General features: G+C 38.4%; 1 protein-coding gene across 2 annotated transcripts in view; it reads left to right on the top strand.

Annotated features, from left to right (window-relative positions):
* RASGRP3 (RAS guanyl releasing protein 3) overlaps positions 1–24,880 on the top strand; it is a 672,488-nt gene that overhangs the window by 390,615 nt on the left and 256,993 nt on the right. The window lies entirely within an intron of this gene.

Genomic DNA, 24,880 nt, shown 5'->3' with positions numbered 1-24,880 from the left:
TGACATTAAAAAAGTTCTTAGATCAATACTCAATTAGATATTTCAATAATAAGCATGATTTGGAGTGATGGTGAGGAATTTTAATTTACATTTTGATATTGGAAAGCAAAAGGCTCCATAGTTTTCAAATGTACAGCAATGGAGAATCTTGGCATCTAGTATGTTTGAGAATGACTAGTTATTTACTTTTAGAAAATACCATTTGTGATTTAGTGGGGTATATTTTTTGAGTGATCTCCAAAATTAAATTGTTGGATGTTTACCAGGTACATAGCCAGTGGCGGAATTAGAGAGCAATAGTGTATTAGATCTATCCTACCCCTCATATTAAAACTAAGTTCTAGTTCTGGCTGAGAAGAATAAAATACCAAAATTCACTAGTTAATCATAGCAGTGTACAAACTATACGTAATAACTCACGCCACGCGACATGCTCATAGTACCAATTTCCAATGGCATTGGTGGTGCGAGGATTTTTATATATCAGTCTTTGAGAGCAATCACTAAATAACCCCCGCCATAGGTCATATGCACCTTTGGTCATAGGCAAGGGGGATTGAGAAGAATCAATCATTTACTTCAAACCACATAAACAGTGAATTCCTTTTGGGACCTCACAAGAATTACTAGAGAGATGGTGTGAGTTAAAGGGTTTTATTAACCACTTTGATATGTTTAAATAATTTTACTCCGTAAAATATTAATCTTTCCCTCATTCTTATTACAATTTCAAATAATCCATTAGTCAGTGTTTCAAAACCAGGTGAAATACCAAGTTAGTAAGTATTGCAGACAAAATAGAGATAATACTGCAAACATTTTCCATAACGGAATTCACAATTCCCTAATATCCCATTAGCATGAGCATGGCAATGTCTTCAATAAGCAAGAAAAGGTTTCAGTTCAGAAACCCAAATGAAGAGTTCTGATGAGAGAATAGGAACATTGTGATATGAAGTTTAATATTTAAGCAATAGATAATTTTGCAAGTTGGAAAGTATTCTCAGCTATAAATCAACAGACATATACATAACAAACGCCTTTTCACTAACAGAAGGCTTGTGGAAAGTTACAGCATTTGCACCGGAAGAGTAAAAACATCTGTTGCAAAACAACTGTCAATATGAAAAACAGGCCTTTCAAACCTAATATATAAATCAATGGTAATATGGCATTAGAAGGTAGGCTAACTTAGGATAGTGCGTTATTATTTCTTTTATATGCTTGTAATGCCTAATTATGCGTACAGACCACAATTTTGTATTAATTATATGTGTGTTAAGTAGTATAAACTTTGACACTTTCCATTTAAATGTGTTTTTTCGCTCCATCGCCCTCTCCATCTGACAGTAAGAACAGCCATCACTTTTTTATCACAAATGAATTTCTAAGGAGCACCTTCCTTTTGCTGAGTCATATATTTTATTTTTTCAAGTTTCCACCTCGTTCAAATTCTTGTAAGCCTTATTCTTTCTTTATTCCATTTGTATTTCTTCCCTTTTCTTTATTTCTTCTGACTGTTAGGTAAACATAGATACATATCAAATAAGCATATTAAGCATATGCCAACAATCAATATAGGCTTTAATATGACCCCTAAAAGTCAACTCCCAATATTTCCAAATCAGTTACTTATAAGTTAGCTCCTTTGCCTATGGTTTCTAACACACTTGTTGTCTATAAAGTCCTTAGTTTAAGTTTCAGGTCAGAAAAGTTATTTGTACCGTCATCTTACTGTCATGAGATAGATCTGTTTGAAAAACAGTGTTGTGCCATGAACCACTTACAGACTCCACCCTTCTCTGCCAGCAATGTATTTACAGCTATTCAATCTTGTAAAACCATTGACCTAATAGCTACTAATTCTGTATTGACTGCTAGTAAAGCACCAGATGTACTAGTGGTTAACTTATCGACTGCTTTAGAAACATTTCTAATTTTCCTATCATTTAGAACTACTCCTACTGGGGGAATGATTGCCCCACAAATATTTTCCACTAATTGTGTCTCATCAATGGTACTGCATTTATGTGTGTAAGGTTGATTCGTTGTTAGAGCATCTATGCTGTGTATATGGTGCGTTATAGGGATTAATAATACTAAATAACAAACACTCTCCCAATCAGCAGGCAATTGGAAACATGCATCTTTCCCATAAATAAAATGTACTCCAGTGATAACTGGGTCTTCCCAAGTTCATATTTTAACATTCTCCAAGACCTTCAAATGTACGATCACAGCTACTTATCCCTGTGTTTCTGGTCCTGATTTTATCTCTTCTCTAATAAATACATTTCCCTTTCTGTTGTCTGTCTAACTTCAATTTGAGGTATGTCATTTTCTTTTTAAACTCGTCTTGTTCTTCTTTCCACACATTTTTTAGAACATCTTCTTGTTTTGTTGTCTACTGAAATATGTGAGCCCTCCTTTCCTCCAACACCTGAATACATTTATTTACTAATGGCATCACTAAACATGTCAAATATCGTTCATATGCTTTACAATTGGCTATCTTTGTAGAGGATTTAAAGAAATGTCAACCTACCTCCATTACCTTAGCTTGTTGATGAGGGTTCATTCTTTGGTGAAGTGGAACATTAGAAAGGATAACAACATAATTAGAAAAATAATATTCAAAATGATTCTATATATAAAATAAGCTAAGTAATATACTACATGTAACTGTATGTGAACAAGGATTATGATGGTAAGTTACATCCTCTGCAGCTGAAGAAGGTAGATATACACAAACATAACAATTATTAATATCTAAAGCGTGTGTGCATTCCTGAACTAATAACTTCGGATGTGAAATCTACATTTGAAGTATCTATGAATTAAGCTTTTGCTTTTCTCCCATCTATTGTATGTGCAGGTGATGTAGGTGCAGATCTAAGGTGTCTGTCTCTGGGTAAAACTCATACCAATTAAAAGAATTATAAAGGCTAACATAGCAGCTATTAGTGTGACAACAATTACTAGTGCAACTATATAACAAAGGAGGGAGGGAGAGAAACAGTGGATTCAGTCTCCCTGGGCGATTACAAATAAACAAATTGGAATCCACTTGGGGGTTAGTGGTGGTCCCTACTGTGGTGGGGAGCACACCGTGTTGTTTAAATACCCCTCACACACCAACAGGCCCCTTGGTGTCATGCTTCATCATTGGGGTCTTTGCACCCCTCTACGGGATGCGGCGTGCTGCGACCTACCGCTACGTGGGAGCACTTCCTGTGAACTATGTGTTAAAGTGTGTGGGGTATTATATGTGAGTGGTGGAGTGGTGATGGTGATAGTTAAAAAATACCTGGCTCGTGGGGAGAAAAAAAACTTTAAATTAGGCCCCGGCTGGTATTGTTAAAAGGGGTGCAGTGTGAGGTTAATGTTGTAGTATTATGTACAATAACCTCTAAAGTGCGTCGACATGAGTCATGTTTCGGAGTACAGAACTCCTTCTTCAGGACGGGATTCGTACAAGTTTATCCCACCTTACTCACATGAAAAAATGTTTATATTAAAGTGTATTATACAAAAATTAGTGAACTATAAGTGTGTATGTTCCTAATTAGTAATTCGAACACGTAGTCTTATCGCCCCATTGGCGTTTTAGTGAAGACCTGGAGGGAGAAAAAGAATTCACTAATTTTTGTATAATACACTTTAATATAAACATTTTTTCATGTGAGCAGGGACCACCACTAACCCCCAAGTGGATTCCAATTTGTTTATTTGTAACAATTACTAGTGTACACTAAGCCTTTGTAAGAAAACACAGGTTTGTCTACAGTCAGGCCTTCAGTACAATGTAGCAGTAGGCAGTTTAAATGTTCTGCATTGTCTTTTACCTGTGCAAATTGAGCCAAACCTTTGATGATTAACTTGCGGTTATTTCATTCAGCTTATAGACAATAGCCCTCTTGTGGCATCCATAGCCCTACTCCTTTTTATTCTAAGTATGTTATCCTTACCGTTCTACTGCAACCTTGGCCCTAGGGAATTCTTCTTAGCTATTTTTATTTGTCTTTGTTAGAATTTATTTTTCATGTTAATTTATCACTGTCTTTATTCTAAAATGTAGACACAGTTCATTTTTGTAGAATCAGATACCAGTAAATTGAATCAATTAGGTATCAATTGCCAAGCCTTATTGTATAATCTCATTTTAAGTGTTTGAATCAAATACTTTTAGTGTGGCTTGTAAAGTGAACTCTCCTCCTGGGAAGGCATCAATCCACAAATATTCAACAATCACACCTCAAGCACCCTGAAGGCCAAAATGACCAATGCCAATCAATCTATAGAACCAGTACCACATCAGTATTAAAAGACATCAAATTGAATTCAGATATTTTCATATAGCTTTTTCCATTGTGGATTTGAAAATGTACAAGGTATATATAAAAAATATCACACTCATGATTATAATAAATATGTCAGTTAAAAATAATTATTACAAGAAAGACAAATACGTGTATGTCTTGCAATTAAAACCTTACAATACAGCACTGTACAATTTAAAACAATAAGCATAACACCAAATATAAGTACTGTAGGGATAGACAAAGAGGACAGCAGCAATTGTCTATGCAAACATACTAATCCCTTTGACCTATATATGTAATAATTGGTATGGTGTAGCAATCACCATCTCTTGTAAACACGATAGTTCACAGATTCAGTACTGCCAATTTCGTCGACGCGTTTCAGTGGGTCTCACTTTTTTGCCCAACTTCTTCAGGACACACACAAACATATGATAAATCAACATAACTATAACCTGTATGGAAATGACATACATATTATATTCTTCATAATAAATTAGAAAATAATTCATGACACTTTAAATTTTGCATAGTATTAACTCCACTACAGTTGCCCTTCAGTTCCTCACATACTGCCAGGTACTGTAAACACTACAGCATCACATAATCTCCTTAAGTAGTAGCTCCCCTTCTTCCATGACTAAAATCTTCATCAGGAGATGTGTCTATACCAATTTGTGAGACGTCAGCAACTTGCACAAGTAAGGACTTCTGTTAAACATCACCCCTCTCTGGTCCTTCAGGACACATGGGCTCAGGAGGTTTCGGACTTAGCTGAAATGCCACCTCCTCATCAAGCTCAATTTCTGGGTGTGGGATGCAGTGTTACTCATTACACAGTGTTAGTAATTAAGGTCAAATGATAAGCCCCTTTCCATCTTGACTCCCAGAAGGCTTTTCAAATGTGTTTTTACAAGGGCCCTGATGCTGGGATAGAGATCGTGACACCGCTTCTGGCTAGTAGTGGCAGTGGCAGCTCTATTTGGTGAGGGACAGAGTGCACCACATCAGCTAACCCCTTGCGATAGTCAAGAATGAAGTAATCTGTGATATTGACAAGCTCATTTGCAGGGTGATGAATTGTGTGTTTTCTGAATTCAAATTGATTTATTAACCAAAAGGGCGAGGTATTTCCCTAAGAGTGTGCCCCATTTTGGCTGAGATGGAGAGTCAGTTTGTATGGCCGCCGTATGCTGGTCCATCATATTTATACATAGGACGCTCAAATGTACTCCAACTGATGTCTATCAAAAAAGAAACGGCATCTAGACGTCCACGAATAGAATTGACTTTAATGTACTCTGTTTAAACTGCTTTTTAGGTTCGTAAAGTTTTAGTACATGAACAAACTATTAACAAGAATGCCATTCTTCCATCCAATACTGTGCACTGCACTCTGCAGACAAAGATGATTTCTAACCTATAAACTTCCAATTGCAGTCATGCCTTTTTCAACACCAAGAAAACATTTTCCTTTTAATGCGTTTTTCTGTGCCAAACATTCACTGTGATGAAGTGGAATTCCCCCAAAAATGTGTGCCTCAAAATTATAGACAGTCATGTCTCGTTTTCATGAAGAAGGGTGTCTTCCCTTTTTCTCTTAAAAGTGCCCCAAATGATTTAAGGTCGTAAAACTGACTGAAGGTGCTTAAACGTGCACGTCTTTAATGGATATTTAAACCATGCAGCTGACAGGATGGATGAGTTAGCTGTTCATCGATACTGCCAGCTGCCGCCAGGTATGTTCTGCCTCTCTGCCCCAGCGAGGTTGCACTATAAAGTATTAAGGGTCATATTTACAAGGGCTTTATCTCTGCTTTTTTGGCTTACAAAGCCAAAAAAGCGGAGATAAAACAAGCGCCCTATTTACAAGAGGGTGCTAACATGCATAATCGCATGTTAGCACCCTTTTCCTAAACGCCTCCCTCCAATGAGATGCAATGTGGGCGTCCTTGTAAATATCGCTGATGTTTACATCGCGATATTTACAAGGCAGCCCACATGATTTTAGCACACATTAGATTTTGGCGAAAACTGCCATTTTTGCCAAAATCTAACGTCTGCTAAAATCCTAACTTAAGGGACTGGGAAGGCTTGGGTCCTGTCACTATCCGGCCTGGACCACTCTCAATAAAGTAAACAAACAAAGTGGCCGGACAGCTTGTGTTGAGATACTAATGCAGTACCTAGTACAATGAATTACCAGGTTGAACAGACATGTGTCTGAAATTACTTTTTTATTTTATAAAAAGATTAGAAAAAAGCTTTCTTTATATCCTAACTTAGCCATCCCTTACATAGGGGGTGGATTATGCTGATCTGACCCTGTGGGTCGTATCAGCAAGGTTATCGCCCTTTTGCAGGGAACATCACTGGAAAACCAGCGATGTTCCCTGCAAAAGGGCGATGACCTCCCTATCTCTGGAATTTTTATCAAAACCAGAGATGGACGGCGATAATAAAACTATCGCTCAGCACGGCCAGCGATGATTATCGCTGGCTGTTGTTAATATGCCCCGAAGTTTTCAGCTAAGTGGCCCATTTTGGAAAATACATTGCGATAACGTAATGAGGCCCTTTTCAGTTTAAACGTGCAGGCATTTCCCTTGGGCCTGTATTTATTAAGCGTGCTTCTTTCCTTTTGTACACATGGCAGGTTTAATTAATTTTTCCATGTATCCGACATTCTGCACAGTATAGGCAAAACGTATACAAATGTTTCCCTTAAGCGCACGAAAATGACAGAGGTCTGTTGTGACTGGTGGCTGCCATGCACACGCTCCCCTTTAGCGAAATGAAGCCTTATCTAGCTCAAATGTACAAGCTCTCCCCCAGGCATTGGTTTAGCGCAGACTGGGGCATATTATCAAGGGGGTTTATCTCTGCTTTTTTGGCTTTAAAAGCCAAGAAAGCGGAGATAAAATTATCTCCCTATTACCTAGCTGTCGCTAACACCAGTTAGCGACACCTAGTAGGAGATAGCGACCATCTTGGGCCCCGCTTTGCATATCAGAGACATTTATCACTAATGACATGCAAAGTGGGCGTGCCAAGATGTTAGCGACTGGAAACAGTCGCTAACATCGCTATCTCCTATTACCAACTTTTGGAGATATTCGTGCTAAGCGCGAATATCTCCAAAAGCTAACACCTGCCCTGAGCAGTTCTTAGCCATGTTATCCAATGGGAGGTGGATAACATGGCTAAGAGCATTTGCTCGGTAATGTATGAATATCGCTGACTTTTCAGCGATATTCATGCATTTCGGCCGATTTTTATCGCTTAGGAGATAAACCTTGATAATATCAAGGCTCCTAAGCGATAAAAATGGTCGCTACACTGCGATAAAACTATTGCCGCTAAGCCAACCTAGCGATAATTATCGCTAGTTGTTGGTAATATGCCCACTGTTCCTTTTCACACGTAGGGCTCTGCAAGTTTTACTTTTGTCTAACACTGCAGAGGTTTCTTGGCTAGTTTCACTGAAGGTTTTCTTTTTAACGCTTGCATTAGATAAAGGTCTGTTTCTGAATGGTGTTGTACAACAATACATAGCATGATGTGCTTTTTCTTTTGACTGTTTGACCATGTATTTTGGTAGTAAGCGCATCCCCGACAGGCTATGTCTTATTATGCCGCAATGCGTAATACTTTGATCATCCCAAGCACCACGGAGATGGATTAATTAGTGCACTTTGTGGTTAATCTTACTGATTGTAAAGTCACTGTATGGCATCCCGAATACTCTAGTAGCACACCCAACGCACTTTCCCATGGCACGTTGTCCAATTGTTTCGCCTTTTTGAACCAAATTTGAAACTGGTGTACAAATTGTGACCCAATTTCTTCAGCCTTCTTCAGCCACAGGTTATTGAGCGACCTGGGCCTTAACTTCCTGTTCAACACTAACATCATTGAAGATATCTGAGTAAAATTGTATTTTGAATCTCTCTGCAGATTAAAAAAAATTCTTATAAACATGACTCCACAGTTACCTTAGGAACAGAGGTCCGAGTGTTCTTGTCTCCTCTCTTTCTTTTACAGGAGCGTGCACAGCCCAGTTTTTATATCCACAGCCAGAAGCAATATAGCTGTTTTTACTGGTAATTCATATATATTTTTGATCTTTTGATAAATTTCTTTACCACTACGCACCACCTAAGTAACCTCATCCTACTGTCCTTAGGTGCCCACTCCCCTACCCTCACCTTGGTCCTGATGAAGACCCTGTTCACAATGCGCAAAATTGGTCCTTTCGTTTAGGGGTCGAAACTTCGACATTTTCCTTTGTTTGTATTGTCAGACATATATGAGAGAATTTATATCTGTAATTATGTTATGATTTGTCATTTAATGCATTTGGCAGGCAACTGTCTGGATAGTTGTTTATCAATTTATTGATGTATATATATGCGCACTACTGTCCTTCATCACAATCCCCCCATGCACCTACCACCTCACTTTTCTGTGCACCTTTTTGCTCGAGAAATACCCACGTATGCATTGTATTCTACTGTATGTACACTGATTAACTTCAATGTTGTGAAGAAATAAAATCACACTCATTTGGTTGTTATATTGTATAGTGGTGCTTGACTTTGTTCAGATACAACGGATTAACTCTTGTACACATCTATCTTTCTTAAATTGCTTTCCACGGGGACATTATCTTATTGTACCATTATCTACCCAGGCCCTTTACTTAACTCATTTGCAGGCACAGCAGGCAGTCACATAGCACGTTCCATGAGTATAGTATGTGGCAAAAATCCTGTCCTTCTGTCAGTGGTGCTTTGGAGACTCATCAATACTAATGGCAAAGCATCTGGCCAGTTGAGAGAAGCAGATGTGCCAAAAGTGATTTCAGTGTTCTGTTAAGCTGTTCAACTAAACCGAGAGGTTCTGGACATTAGCTACATTGCAGTCTCTGTTCCACTTGAAGTGTCACATACACCATTCTAAGAACTTTATTATTAAACTGGGTCCCTCAGTATGACTCCGGGGAAACCAGAAGTCCAAACCTGGGTATGAGTTCCAGCAACAGCAGTTTAACTAGAGAAAGGCTTTCATTCAACCCAATGGGAGAAAATGCCCACTATAACTAGGATACTTCTCGGCCTGTTAGAAACAGACATTTTGATAAAACCAGATTGCATCCTATTAACCGGATCCTCCTGATTTTCCTATGTGGCTCAATGTTACGGGAGTTGTTCTCCTTACATTCACCTGCTGACCTTTCACACATCTATGGCATAGTTCTTCAGCTAGAACTCTAAATTGAGGCCTAATCCAGATCTGCCTAAGTGATCTCACCATTGCATTCCTTCCAATGTGTACAGGGACATGAATATGTCTCATAAGGGAAAAAAAGCTATCTGGCAACCAGGGTCTTTCATCAGCTGAAACCCAAATGATATTTACATTTTTAAAACATTCTACTACATTTTCTTGTGATAATTGTAATGCTTGCAAAAATCTCATCACATATTTACCATTCCATCTTGGAGATCAAGATGTAGTCATAAATCCTCTTTGTGACTACAACTGTCCAAAATCATAAACCACACCAAAGCCATACTGACTATTCGTAAATTTAGTTACCCGCAGTTACGCTGAAAAATAGCAGGCTCGGCTAAGAGCAATCAATTCCTCCATTTGTGCAGAGGTAACACTTTGAAGCCAGTACTTTTCTACCACTTCATGAATTGTAAAAACAGCATAAGCTCCTTTCAAAGTCCCCTCATTATTTCTTAGACATGAGCCGTCAACAAAGATTACATGATCGGGCTCATCAAGAGGCTCATTCTTAATGTTAGCTCTTGGCTTGGTGCATAGATTTGTAACATCGAGAACGTCATGTTTAACCTCTTCCCCATCAATTTCATTTTCGGCAATAATAACTGCCTTAAGTACAATGTTTTCCACTGCAAGAATCAATTGTTCCTATTTTGTAAGTCTACTGTTTATCAAATGTTCGGTCTCAATAGTAATAAGTAAACTCCTGATGGAGGGAGGGGCCCTCACTGTAAGAAAATGTCCCATGACTATGCTCTCACTTCTTTCAATACTAACACTAACTGACACAACTGCTGTAAGGCAGTCGGGCAGTCCTGCAACAACAGGATCAAGATTAGTTGAACAATATCCCACAGGTCATTTTAGAGTTTCCATGCAATTGAGTAAGCACTGAGAGAGTGCAGCCCTTCCTCTCACTGCAAAACAAAGTGAACGTTTCAATGTAATCAGGCATTCCCAGTGCCGAGGCCTGATAGAGACTTGCCCTCACCTCTAGGAGCACTTTTAAGCAGTTATTATCAAATGGAGGCAGGTCAGGCACATCTATTGCTTCAACCTCAGTAAAGGCTTGGCCACTAGAAAAAAGTTGGGCATCCACTGTCTACAGTAGCCCACTATTCCCAAAAACATTTTGACCTCTCTCTATGTTTTGGGTGAATTCATTTTCAAAATTGCTGTGATTTTCTCTTGTGCCGCCTTTTTTATTCCCTTTTCAACGAGATGTCCTAAATACATAACTTCTATTGCAGGTATTGTTAACTTATTCAGGAACATTTATGTCCATTTTGAGCCGAATGATTCAGCAAAGCAATCATATTCTGTTTACAAGCTTCTTGTGTACTTGACCCCTCAAATAGGTTGCCAATGTCCTGTACAAGAACGGAGTTACAAGGCCTTTTTAAAGTCTCAAGTTTCTTTTTTAAGATCTGATTAAAAGCCGAAGGGCTCTCTGTATACCCTCATGGATCTCAGCACCATGCCAAAACTCAGGGCCTGATTTAGATCTTGGTGAATGGGTTACTCAATCGTAACGGTGACAGATTTCCCGCCTGCTGATATATAAACCCCATTATATCTTTTGGGTTTAATATTTTGGGAGATGGCATATCAGTCGTTGTGACTGAGTAACCCATCCGCCAAGATCTAAATCAGGCCCTCTATCTTTGAACACAAATGAGAACAGGAATTGACTGTCCTCATGTAATGGAATAATGAATAAGAATTGGCAAGAGATCCACAACAGTAAACCATTTTGCATCACAGGGAATTTGAAATAATATTGTAGCTGGATTTGGTACCATGGGACAACATGGAATGACAATGCTGATAATTTTTGCAAGTCCTGCACAATCCTATACTTGCCAGGACGTCCAACTATTTCTTTCAAAATTCTTTGTTTTAACATTGATTCAGTCATTGGAGTGATTCCAGCCAATATCTCAGGCATAAGATTGAATGGTGGCGTTCTTCGAAATACTGCATTCAATTTTATTGTTATTTGGACAGGTTCTACAGCTTTGATAAGTCCGGAGAATCTCGTACAGATTTTACAGTATCACGTAGTTGAAGAGGTATTTCCTCGACCGTTCTTACAGGGTACAACCCCTCAGCTGTTTCTTGTCTGTCTATTTTAAATTCCACATCTTCATCATGTGTTTAAAATTCAACGCCATCCAGTGTACAGTAAAAAGTCCAATTTGCAGAAAATATCCCTTCCTAACAGATCTACAGGACTTGAGTCACATACAACAAATTGGTGATTTTCCTCCAATGAGCCTATTTTCACAGGAGCCTTCTGTAAAACAGGGTTAGTTATTTGCTCATTTGTAACACTTACAATTTGATACACTTACCTGAGAGGTGTAGGTCTGGGACTTCTGTTCTTCTAACAGTGGAACTGGTAGCACATGTGACAATTAAAATTGCACTTCATAGCTATTTACCTCTCCTTTTACAAATAGTCCCCTCTGGTCTACCTCTAAGGCTGTGTCAAGTACGCAATCTTCCTCCCCACTCAAGCATCGTCATTGTGAATTGTCAGAGACAAAGCTCTTTTTATCAAATATGGCAAACTGCTGCAATGGGTTCTGATTTTGGAAAGGATTTGATTTAGCTCTTGATGTTTGATTCATATTAAACCTGTGGTTACCCATATTTTGTGGCTCCATTGGAGCATGTGGGACCTGCATCATAGTGGCTTGTGACTAATTTGGTATCTGTTTTCTCTAAACTGTGGCCTGAAGTGGAATATGTTAAATCTGTGTTAGAGACACACCATGCAATTGCCCATCACCACTTACTCAATTAGGATTCTGCCTACACTCCCTCTTCTAATGCCCAAGATTGTTACAATAGTGACAAGGAGACTACTTCTTCAACAGGGCAATATCTGCAACTGAATTAGGATCAATCAGAACACCTCAACATCTTCCTTGTGAAACACAAACTCCAACTTGTGAGGTTTGACATCCATTCTAAAAACCAACATCTTGCATTCCACCAACCTTCCCTATTTTTGAAAGCCTTTCGAAGACAGCTTCGTCTGGGACAGCATACATTTCTTTCTAAGCCGTTTATGCTTCATCTCTTGTTCATCACTTCAGTATTTAGCATACCTCATAGACAAACTTGGCAGTACATTCTGTTGTATGCACATACTAATCTCTGGTCGCAGCCCAAGAATGAACTGTGACACAAAACTCCCCATTTCTCCCTTTTGAGGATTATCTTGTCCACTGCTCTGTTTGAACACCTATAGAAATTGTCCAAATTAAGCATGCACTGATGATTCAGCTTCCTGTTAATTTTCAACCAATCAATGTTTTTTGCTGGTACCTTTAGCTTCATAAAGGTAATCACCTCATTGTATTCTGTCATCACCATAGTTGAGGGTGCACAGGTACGTGCACCTCTTGTGGGCTATGTACATGACCATTGCACAGCTATCTTACATTCAGCCCATAAACTAGTATCACAATGTCGAAAGTATTCAAATCTGTCGACAGAACCTTCAAAGTTTTCATGAACCTATCAACTTTTGTGTAGGATTCTCTCTCAATTTCGCAAAGTTGTTCCTGAATGTTGCAAGATCACCTCAGCACCATGGTACATGAACATACCCTACACCTATTATCCCTCTCATACGGAAAGTTGGTGCCTCATCCTGGGGTACTGGTGGCAGCTTACCATTTACCTCTGTAGTATCTGATTGTCTCTTTTTCTTTCTTTGTTTCCTCACTCATGTGTTCTATATTCTGTTATAATCACTCCATGTCCTAATACACTTTACCAATCCAGTAATGTGCAATCTCATTCCTGTAGATTTTTCAGTCGCGATCACTTCATCATATAACTGCGCCCTAAAGCTTTTCTGTAAAGGAATACATTTGGGGAGGTCTACTTCTGCCAATTTATCTTGTGTGGCAGATGCATGCCTAGCAATTTGCCTACTCACACATACCAGCCCTTTCTCCTAGTAGTCATTCAAATGTGAGATATCTCAACATTTCCTAATAATTTCTTCCATTTTCATCTTCAATTTTGGTACACCTAAAGGTCTCACCCTTTTTTGGCTCATAGATAGTCTCTCTGTATTTAATGTTTGTTTATACTCAAAGGGTTCCTCAAACCATCGGGAAATAATCTCATTATTGGATGGCCCTGTTTCCCTCCTGTGTAATTGAAGTTATATACACAATTCTCCCTTTCCTTAAAGTATAGATAATCTGTGGTGGGGTCCAAGAAGAAATTTGCAAATTCTCTGATATTGGGCTAAACCCTGTTGTGGCTAATTTTCCTACAACTTCTGGAGTAACAATATTTAGAGCAGTGTTTAGAAGTGCAGTTTTAACAGGAATTGCTAATGTCTAAGATGATACAATCTGTTACATTGGCGCAGTAGCAATCACAATAGATGTTGTAACACCTAATAAGATTATGCTCTGAATGAGCCTTCATCAATCAAATCTTTGTGACCACCACAATCATTTACCTGGCTTCCTCACACAAGTTTTGTCACTAAAACTAAACAAAAAGAATTAAACATGACAACCGCCATCTTGGAATGTACAACCTTAAGCAAAGATTGGTGGAGTCAAGCACCAAGCATTCTTGCATGGTGAAGCCAGGTAAATGGTTGTGGTGGTTCACAAGGATTTGATCGATTACGGCTCATTCAGAGCATAATCTTATTAGGAAATGTTCTCCAATATTTGGAACGTTAACAACTGCTCATCCAGAGCAAGGTGTGTATGCTTGTACAGATTACCATGATCAAACGTTATTGTGTGATTTATAAGGTAATGATAAGTATGTAACGATCTATTTAGATCTAAAACAGAGAGATGGTATCTGTACCAATATGGTGCTTGTATCCACCATGATTTGCTGAATTCTACACGTTCCAAGATGGCCGACGTTATGATTGAAATCTTTTCTTTTTTATTGTAGAATCCTCTTTTTATGATCAAGCCTACACAGGATGTTGAAAAATGTGTATATAAAAAATGCGGAAATGCACTAAATGTTGACAAAGGCGCTTGCCGAAACACGTTTGTTGCTTTAGTAACTCGAAAATAAAGACAGATTATTTTCTTCCCTCAAGAGTGCTGTCTCTTCTTTGGAAGTCTGGAGCCACATATTTATCGCAGTTCCACCACCACATTTCTAGACAGACACCCACTCCGGAGTGCTCAGCGTCCTTGGTGGGTTTCGAACTAGAATATATATATATATATATATATATATATATATATTCACAGAAAAAACCATAGGTTAGAGACCATATATAGTTAGGAATTAGCATTTAAGAAACCTTTTTTTACTCACACAAAACCATTGAAATTCCATATATAGTTAGTTGTACTAACTATATATCGCGCACCCGCAATCCACTGCTGATCATGTCACATATTACATCATTCATGACATGGTCAGTGACATCACTGATGACATCACTGATGACATCTCAAATGACATCACAGATGACATCACTGATGACATCTCAAATGACATCACTGATGACATCACTGATGACATCTCAAATGACATCACTGATGACATCACTGATGACATCTCAAATGACATCACTGATGACATCACTGATGACATCTCATTTGACATTACTGATCACATCACTGATGATATCATTCATGTGATAATACGATGAACCTCTTCAGACTCTAATATAACCTTAGATACACTCAGTGTAAACAGACACTCACAGACTGTCACTCATCCATGGAGTTACTCACACACCTAGTCACTCATGCAAAGAATCAATCACACCTCCATTTCCTCAACTATACAGTTATACACACCTTACTTATTCAAACATATACTTACATATATTTACTCTCTTATACAATCCGTGATACAAGTTCACAATGATCCATACAGCCACTCGCACATTCACTGGCTGTTATGCACAGTTATTTATATATGTCAACTCTCACATGTACTGTGTTTTACATATGTACTTACTTTGACATGTAGCACTGAGATATCCATTCACTCACCAATACACTCATGCACACAGTCAACCGCCCATACAGCTGTTTCCATATGCACTTTTGAAACCCATACATCTAGTGAATCAACTGCTCACACATGTATGCACATAGTCATACACCTCCCAGCCACCCACACACACACTCAGTCTCCCATACAAATACTTGGGCAAACAATCAATTATCCATATAGATACTCATATAGCTAATGATCAACACATGCAGCAGATTACAGAACAACAGACACAATGATGCACAAATTAAGACAGTTTAGTCACTAACCCATGCACTCAGTAAGACACATTTAATCACTCACTCATATAGTCAGTCATGCACCTACTAAATCCTTCATCCAGACACTTATAAATCCACTCATTATTCAATTTGTAAGACATATTTTAACTTTACAGAATTATACAGTCACTGGATGTTGTCATCAGTGATTTCATCAGTGATGTCATTTGAGATGTCATCAGTGATGTCATCAGTGATGTCATCAGTGATGTCATTTGAGATGTCATCAGTGATGTCATCAGTGATGTCATCAGTGATGTCATTTGAGATGTCATCAGTGATGTCATCAGTGATGTCATTTGAGATGTCATCAGTGATGTCATCAGTGATGTCACTGACCATGTCATAAATGATGTAATATGTGACATGATCAGCAGTGGATTGCGGGTGCGCGATATATAGTTAGTACAACTAACTATATATGGAATTTCAATGGTTTTGTGTGAGTAAAAAAAGGTTTCTTAAATGCTAATTCCTAACTATATATGGTCTCCAACCTATGGTTTTTTCTGTGAATTTTCAAGGTTTTGTAAATGCTAATTCCTAACTATATATGGTCTATAACCTATGGTTTTTTCAGTGAATTTCAATGGTTTTTTAATAGCAAATATCAAAAGGTTTAAAATGTATTCTTCTTTAAATCAAAAAATATATTTTATATGTTTTTAATACAATTTTTTATGTATATATATTTTTTAAAAATTTTTTTTTTGTTTCGCTACCGGTCCGCGCACCGGGTAGCTTCCCGTTAGCTCAATTTGGTGCCGCGACCCGGTCCGCGAACCGGTAAACGTTCCGTTTGCGCAACTGCCGCGTTCGAAAACAACATCGTGACGCGTCGCGTCAGCGTGACGTATCGCGTTGTCGCGTGATACGTCATATGACGCACCCACGTTAGCGTACCCGGAAGTGAACCGGTACGCGAAGCGAGGCGCGAAGCGAGGCGCGAAGCGCATCTTCCCTGAAGCGATCCGGGACGCGGCGCAAAGGGCGTAACGTAAACACAACAGGTCATGTGACTTGTTAATAACACTTTTCATTGGTTCATTTCACTTTTGGTTTCCTAATGATGTAAGACTAGGTCTACCTCCCCTTTATAAAAAAATTGCTAGAATGTTTAGCACTCTGGCAACCTCTATTTCTTTTGGTTCGCTTCCCGGTTCGCTCGCCGGTACGCGAACCGGGAGCGAACCAAAAAAAAAAGAAAAAAAAAAAAGACAGTAAGTATAAGGGAAGGAAACAGAGAGTAATGTTAAAAGAAAGACAGCTATAGGGACTAAACCAAAGATACTGTTTAATAGATCTATTTAACGAAGAAAAGATGGAAGAGGGTATAATTGTGAAAAACAAAATAGATAAGGAAGTGAAAGAAAAAAAGGAGAGTAGAAGAATAACAAACAAGAGTTTCTTAGAAAATGTGACTGAATGATCAAATTAAGATTAAAACATTGGAATAACAGAGAGAAAAAACAGAATGCAGAAAAGAAGAAGTAACAGAAAAGGAATGATTGAAACAGCAAAGAAATGTAAATAACATAGGGGCATATTATCAACATAGGCGATAAAAGTTTCGCTGCTTTTATCGGCAGAAATCTGCCGCTAACGCCGCTTTTGCAGCAGTTTTCTGCTGATAATGACTGCTTTTATCGGCAGAAAACTGCTGCTAAAGCCGCTTTTGCGGAAGAAAACTGCCGCTAAAGCCACTTTTGCGGCAGTTTTCTGCCGATAAAAGCAGCGATAATTTTATTGCCTGTGTTGATAATATGCCCCTTAGTGTGCTTGAACTCCAGAGAGAAAGCATAATGAACAAGTAGTGAAAGAGTGAACAGTCAGAGACAGTGAGAGTAATAGAGACGGAGTGAGTGAACAAGAGTGAGGAAGTATGAGAAGAGAGGGACTGAGAAAAAGAGTGGAAGGAGTAGAGTAAGTAAGTAATAGAGAAAGGAATGAGGGAAGTAGCAAAGGCAGGAAAGTGAGGGTTAAAGAAATGAAGTAGTGGAACTAATAGAAGTTAAATGTGATAGAAATGTAACGAAAAGAGTACAAAACATTTACCTTATAATTGTCGTTAACTTAGTCACTTGTTATTTTTATACTTTCAATCTGTGAAAGAGAGAACAAACATTTGAAAAATATTAAAACATGTATTTAAAAATTAGAAAAGACAAGGGAAAAGATTGAAGGACAAACAGTTTTTCAACAACTTTGACACTTACAGAAGCCTCTGCTTCTCCATGCCCCTTACACAGTCCTAAAAATATACATTTTAAACTAACAGTATCTTGATGCAGATGAAGTGAGGCCTATCTTGCAACATGGTGCATCTTTTGCACTGCTGCTGTCTCACAAAAGTGACACAACGGCAGCGCAAAAGAGGTGCACAGCCATCATAAAACTGTCCCTAACATTTTAAATGATTGTTTCAGGATGCCAATAAGGTGTGTCCTATCCAGAGGTTTGTTTGAGGTGAGGCCTACTCAGGGTTGCAGATGAAATTTAGAGTTGTTGAAGAGTACAGAGGAGATAATACATGTGCAGGCCTACCAATGAAGTGAGTCATGTCCACTGCACTCTTGAACAAAGGCCAGACCTCCTCTGTTTCCCTGGACAGGCCTAAACTTGATCTGCACAATGTGATTCGTAATATTAGGAAACACAGGTGATGTAATTGAAAAACGTGCAATTTCTTTTGCTCATTTCACAATCACATCACTTGTGTTTCCTTTGCTTAGGTATCTCATTGTGCAGATGTAGTCCAGCATATGAAAGAGTACGCAGAAGTGCAGCACTGCATGCAACAACTTTGACACTTACTGAAGCCTCAGCTTCTGCATGCCCCCTACACAGTCCTAATTATATACATTTTAAACTGACGGTATCTTGCTGGAGATGAACTGAGGCCTATCTTGCAACATGGTGCATCTTTTACACTGCTGCTGCGTCACAAAAGTGACGGAACAGCGGCGCAAAAGAGGCGCACAGCCATCATAAATCTGCCCTTAACATTTTAAATGATTGTTTCTAGATGCTGATAAGGTGTGGCCTATCCACAGATTTGTTTCAGGTGAGTCCTACTCAGGGTTGCAGATGAAATTTAGGCTTGTTGAAGAGTACAGAGGAGATAATACATGTGCAGGCCTACCAACGAAGTGAGTCATGTCCACTGCACTCTTGAACAAATGTCAGACCTCCTCTGTCTCCTGGAACAGGCCTAAACCTCATCTAACAATGTGATGTGTAATGTTAGGAAACACAGGTAATGTAATTGAAAAACGTGCAATTTTTTTTGCTCATTCCACAATCACATCACCTGTGTTTCCTTTGCTTTGGTATCTCATTGTGCAGATGTAGTCTATCATATGAAAGACTACGTAGAATGTGAGCACTGTATGCAACAACTTTGACACTTACAGAAGCCTCAGCTTCTCCATGCCTACTACACAGTTCTAAATGTATATCATAAATACAAAAAGTACAGAATTAATTATACATGTTAAATGGTTTATTTTTGCTGTTCTCAGAATTTATCAAATTTCACTAAAAACAGTGACTTGAAGGTATTCATCATATAACAGCGGGGAAAAAAAACACAATCAAAATGATTGTGTTTAAAAAACCCATATAACATAACCAATCAGAAATCAGAACTCCTGAAAAGTAACCATGACGTCGAAGGATATCCTATGAACAGCTTACACTCTGTTGTGCTGTTATTATTTTCAGCCCGCCACTTTCTGAAAGAAAAGCTCCATCGTTTTGACAAATATGTTACATACAATAAATGACTTCTCGCTCTCTACCGCACTTTTCCACAAGGCCAAATCGTGTAAGAGCCATTTATAACTCTTGGTATTCTTCTAAGCAAATCCCGTCATTTTGTATTTCCGCAACTTTCAGAAAGAAAACGTTCAAGATCACTTTCACAATCCTGTACTAGTAATATCTCACCCTTCTTGCTCACTCATATTTCACATTTCCTATGACACTGATACTGCTTACTATGAAGCAGACTTACACTACCTCTATGACTACTACAATTATTTAATTCTCTACATCACTTTTAATCACAAAGCAATTTAAAACAGTAGATAAAATTATATCAACCCCTAGAATCATTATAGGCCAGTTACCTACCCTAAATTCTCTTTTCTGAAAACAGAAAGTAAGAATATTTTTAAGTAAAAAGGCAACATTGTATCGTAGTCAAATGGGAATCATTTCCGAAACAGCAGCTTTTTTTACATTTTCAATAAGCTGTGTAATAAGCGGATCTTGTCAAAGGACCATCATGTCATATAATAGCTGCAGTTACAAATGTTCTTCCTAAAATCAATGACTGTGTAGCCACAACATTTGTAATTAAAGTTGAAGACTTACTTTCATCAGGTTTATATAGTTGGAATTTTAAAATGACATTATAACCAAAAGTTTGGTCAAATAATCTAGACAGCATTGCAGACTTACATTACCTCTACTCCATGTTTTCATTGGCTGCTTGAATTAGCTTATAAAAAGAAACAGTTTTTCTGAACTCATTCAAAGTGCAGTTATTTTTCCATGACGTTAAGTGTTATGGTAAGAACACCGTTTGCTTTGGGAAATACTCTGTTGTCCTTTAACTAATCCGTGCCCACGACTTTCTGTAAGAAAACCTTCTTTTTTTCCAGGAACTCTTTAAAACTCAAAAATAACTTTTGACTCTGTACTACACTTATCCTCAAGGCCAAATAGTGTAGGAGCCATTAGAACCTCTTGAAATTCCTCAGAGCAAATCCCGAGATTCCTTCCCTAAAATTTTGGTTTTAAAAACACCAGGTAAGAATTTTTAAGGTCAAAAGGCAATTTTTTTTTGAAAGTTAAAACAGAATCATTGCAGAATGACCAGCCGTTTCTAGACTTTAAATAAGCTGTGTAATGTCCTGATGTTGTTGAAGGACCGTCATGATATATAATTGCTGCAGTTACAAAAGTCCTTCCTGATATTGACAACTGCGGAGCCACAAAATTTTTAATTAAAGTTGTCAATTTTGTTCCATCAGGCCTACATCGTTGGAACATTAAAATGACATACTGGCCATATGTTCGTATAAATAATGTTGACAACATTTCAGACTTACATTGGCTACACTCCATGTTGTGATCAGCTGCTTTTACTAGCTTATTAAAGGACACTGATTTACTGTCTGGCAAAGTTAAATATATAATTTTTTCTGATTCTACACTAGTACTACCTGATACCCTACAGTTCTCGCAGTCATGCTGCCATTGATAAGAAAGCCCAAACAGGTGATCTACATCTACACCTTCATCATGCAATACATCAAGCATATACATTAAAAACTCCTGACAATCTTGCTGAATATTTTGAGAGAATTGGGTTTGACCTGAACATCTGTCTAACAGATTTCGAATTTCAGACACACTTTCTATTTTTGTTCTATCAGTGCTACATTTCTCTAACACAGAATTCAACAAACTGCAAAATCTTTGATCCGAATTGACCACAATCTCTTCTTTTACATTTTCTAGAGAAAACAAAACATTAACCACTACATTAGCATAGCAGTTGACACCAGAACTGTTTTCAAATTGAAAACCAACAACATCTTCAACAAAATCCTTTTTCTTTCTGCTTATAATTTCTGGTTCATCGACTTTTTGTCTTTTTGCTACAACCTCCCTACTATTGGTCACATTTCTTCGTTTCCGGCCTACCACACGTTTCTCAAACAAAGGATATTGAGGCAAATGTGGCGCATACTCTCTTATTAACCTATTGTATTCCTTAACACAATCTAGATCCGCACAAATGTTTGTGACATCACACTCAATCAAGTACAATCGCGATAAAGTTCTGACTCGTGACAATGCCACATATGCCATACCCTCCTTGAACACAGAACTGCCAATATTCACCAATGCACTGTCTACACTTAAACCTTGCGATTTATGGATTGTCACCGCATATGCCAAGCAAACAGGAAACTGCTTACGGCGAACATATAAGTCTTTCACAAGCAAAAACCTAGCAGAGCAACGACCAATTAGCTGTACTTCCTCAATGCCATCAAATTTAATTTTTAAAAATTCAATTCCATCTCTATTTCTGTATTTCACAAAATCAACAACATTACCCATTGATCCATTTACCAGACCTCTTTCAACATGTAAATTCCTTCTTAAAATTATACGGCAATTTAAGCACACATTCAGAGTCTTTTCAAAACCTGCAGTTTTAGATATAGTCTTCTCTAATGAATCCAATTTTGATTTCAAATTCTCAGACAAAATAATTGTTGATCCCATATGCTCTACTCTGTCAATAGCTTCCAGTTTCACAATCTCTTGGTTTTCTAAATGCAACATTTTGTTGTTGAAGATGGCACATTCTGCAAGAGTTGGCATCAAACATATTCCAGATTTCTTCTCAGTAATTTTCTGAAAAATATTCTCAGGCACAACGTCTTGTTCTGGATACAAATTTGACAGTAATCGTGCATGTAAAGCTTCTTTCCCATGCTCGGTCACTTTTCCGATTCTAACATCTTGTAGAATATTCTTGTAATCTTCATCCTTCGCCTGACGCATATTTTCACGCAGTTCAGCATAATTGAAGTTTAACCATATATTAACGTTGCCAATGCTCCCTAGGCACTTCCTGGTATCTTCATGCGTGAGCATTTTGAACACAGGTTGTCCTTTCACTGGTGTCAGCTGCAGAAGATCACCGAAAACAATGATGTGTTTGCCACCAAATAACACATCATACTCTGTTTTGAGAACTTCTTGCATTCTCAAATGCACAAAGGCAAGCATGACATTGGAAACCATGCTTACTTTGTCAATGATAAGAAGTTTCATTTTCTTCAAGACTCTTGAAACTTCACAACAAGCATCTCCAGATAACTTGTGGTATTGTTATTTGTTATCATGCTCCACTGGCAGCATCAGTAGACGATGCAAAGTAATACCTTTAATGTTATGTGCTGCCAGTCCAGTTGGAGCGGTGACAACACAAGACAGCGATGACTCAGTCCTTTTCTGCAAATAACAAGAAATTGCTTTAATGAGGAAACTTTTTCCAGTTCCCGCTTCTCCACTCACGTACAGTCGGACAGGTTTCAACGACGTACATGAGCACTCTTTCTTCTCATGACTTAATCCATGATCAATTTGGTTGGTAACTTCTTCATATATTTTCCTCTGCTCAACGTTGAGTTGTCTTTTCAAGTCTTCTAAGTTAACCGCATCCTCCTGAGCATGTGCCATGGCTCTTTCCACTTCAATCATGGCAGTGGCAGCTTCATTTTCGATAACTGGTCCTCCTAGTGGATCCTGACTCAATGAAACAGAACTCTGACTGTCCTGAGAACTGTCTCTAGCAATCTCGGCTGCAATCGTTGCTTCCTGCTCGATTTCCGCATTCAACATTTCTAGATATTTGGGAAAAACAGGACATTCTATGGTCTCCTTGGCGACATTGAAAGAGTCTTCGTAACAGAGGAAATCTCCAAGCAGTTCCTCTTCTGCACGCCAAGGCTTGAAAAGTTGCAAAAGTGCTAAATAGAAAAACTCTTTTTTTTCAGGAGATTCGCCACTCAATTTTCAATGGTTTACCAAGTGGCATTTTCTTTGCTTGACCAGACATCCCTCACTTCCAATTACAGCATACACTCCTTTATCAATATCTTCTTTGATGTTCCTCTTGAATATGTAATTTTGTAGAACCTCATACAGACAAACATTCTCGAGGTGACTGCTTCTATTTGGATAATATGTATCCAACATGTTGGTCTTCAAAATATCGGTACTGTTTGGCTCCTTTTCCGCCAAATACTCAATTTCCCGCACAGGTTTCAGAACTCGATTACGCGTTGCAGTAAGACCAAGACTCGCCCAAACGATACTCCTGGATTTGGCATAGAGACTTGCTGAAGACAACCGGTCAGAACATTCGTAAGCTCCGATTTCTCGATGTGACAACATCTTCAGACTGAAACTGTACAACTTCTTACTGAGGCTCTTTTCATGGGAAATGTCCTCCCACATATCCTTCAATTCTGTCTTTTCTTTTTTGGTGATGTAAGATGTCACATACCGAGCCACAGCCATACAGTTATCAGCCACAAACTGTATATCCATGTTAGCATTCCACATGGACAAAATCACTGGGTTGTAGTCGTTGATGTACTTGGACTCTTCGTTCCTTTTCAAATTGTATGTGTTTTTAGGTGATTTCTTCATCACATTATGTCGCAGTGAAGACATCAAACTGTTCACTCTTCCTTTAGAAATCACCGGTCGTGGAAAGGCGAAACGACATTTGGTGTAGAACTTGTCCTTGTTTCTGAATTTACGACGACAGTACTTTCCACAACGATGGCTTTGGAAGCGTAAAACTTGTTCTCTTAGGCTTTTGTCTTCCTTTGTGTTTGGAACAGCACATGTAGAATACTGTTCTATGAAACTCATCACTAAGTCTTCTGGATCTGTTCCAAATTTAGGTGCATCCTTGATCCACAGCAGCATATGTATATGAGGAGCACCTCTTGCTTGGTACTCCTTTCTCCAGAAGAAATTCAACACCTCTCCAAGAGGTGGATTTTTCTTGTTCATGATGAAAGACATCATAGCTTCAAATCTATGATTGAAGTACCTGCATACATTCACTGGATCCAAAGAGCACAGTTCTCCGGGTGTCTTGAATTCGATATTTTCAATGTTTCCATTTGCCTCTCGTAGAAATTCAAGTAAGTCTTCCCAGCCATACTCGGCACAGCTGAGAGTGAGGAACCATGTGGGAGTTCCTAAGTTCCTCAGCATACATTTTAACTCACCATGACGACGGTACCAGTACTCATTAGTACCACGCTGACACGCCATGAGATTAATCAGGTGAGAATCCAAAATACTGTCTTGCACATTGACTTTATCCATAAAGTCACTTGCCGAGATGTTTTG

Source organism: Lissotriton helveticus, chromosome 6 (assembly GCF_964261635.1).
Source record: "Lissotriton helveticus chromosome 6, aLisHel1.1, whole genome shotgun sequence".
Classification (NCBI taxonomy): Eukaryota; Metazoa; Chordata; class Amphibia; order Caudata; family Salamandridae; genus Lissotriton; species Lissotriton helveticus.
Note: the sequence above shows the minus strand (reverse complement) of the source record. Positions and strands in the feature narration are given on the sequence as shown.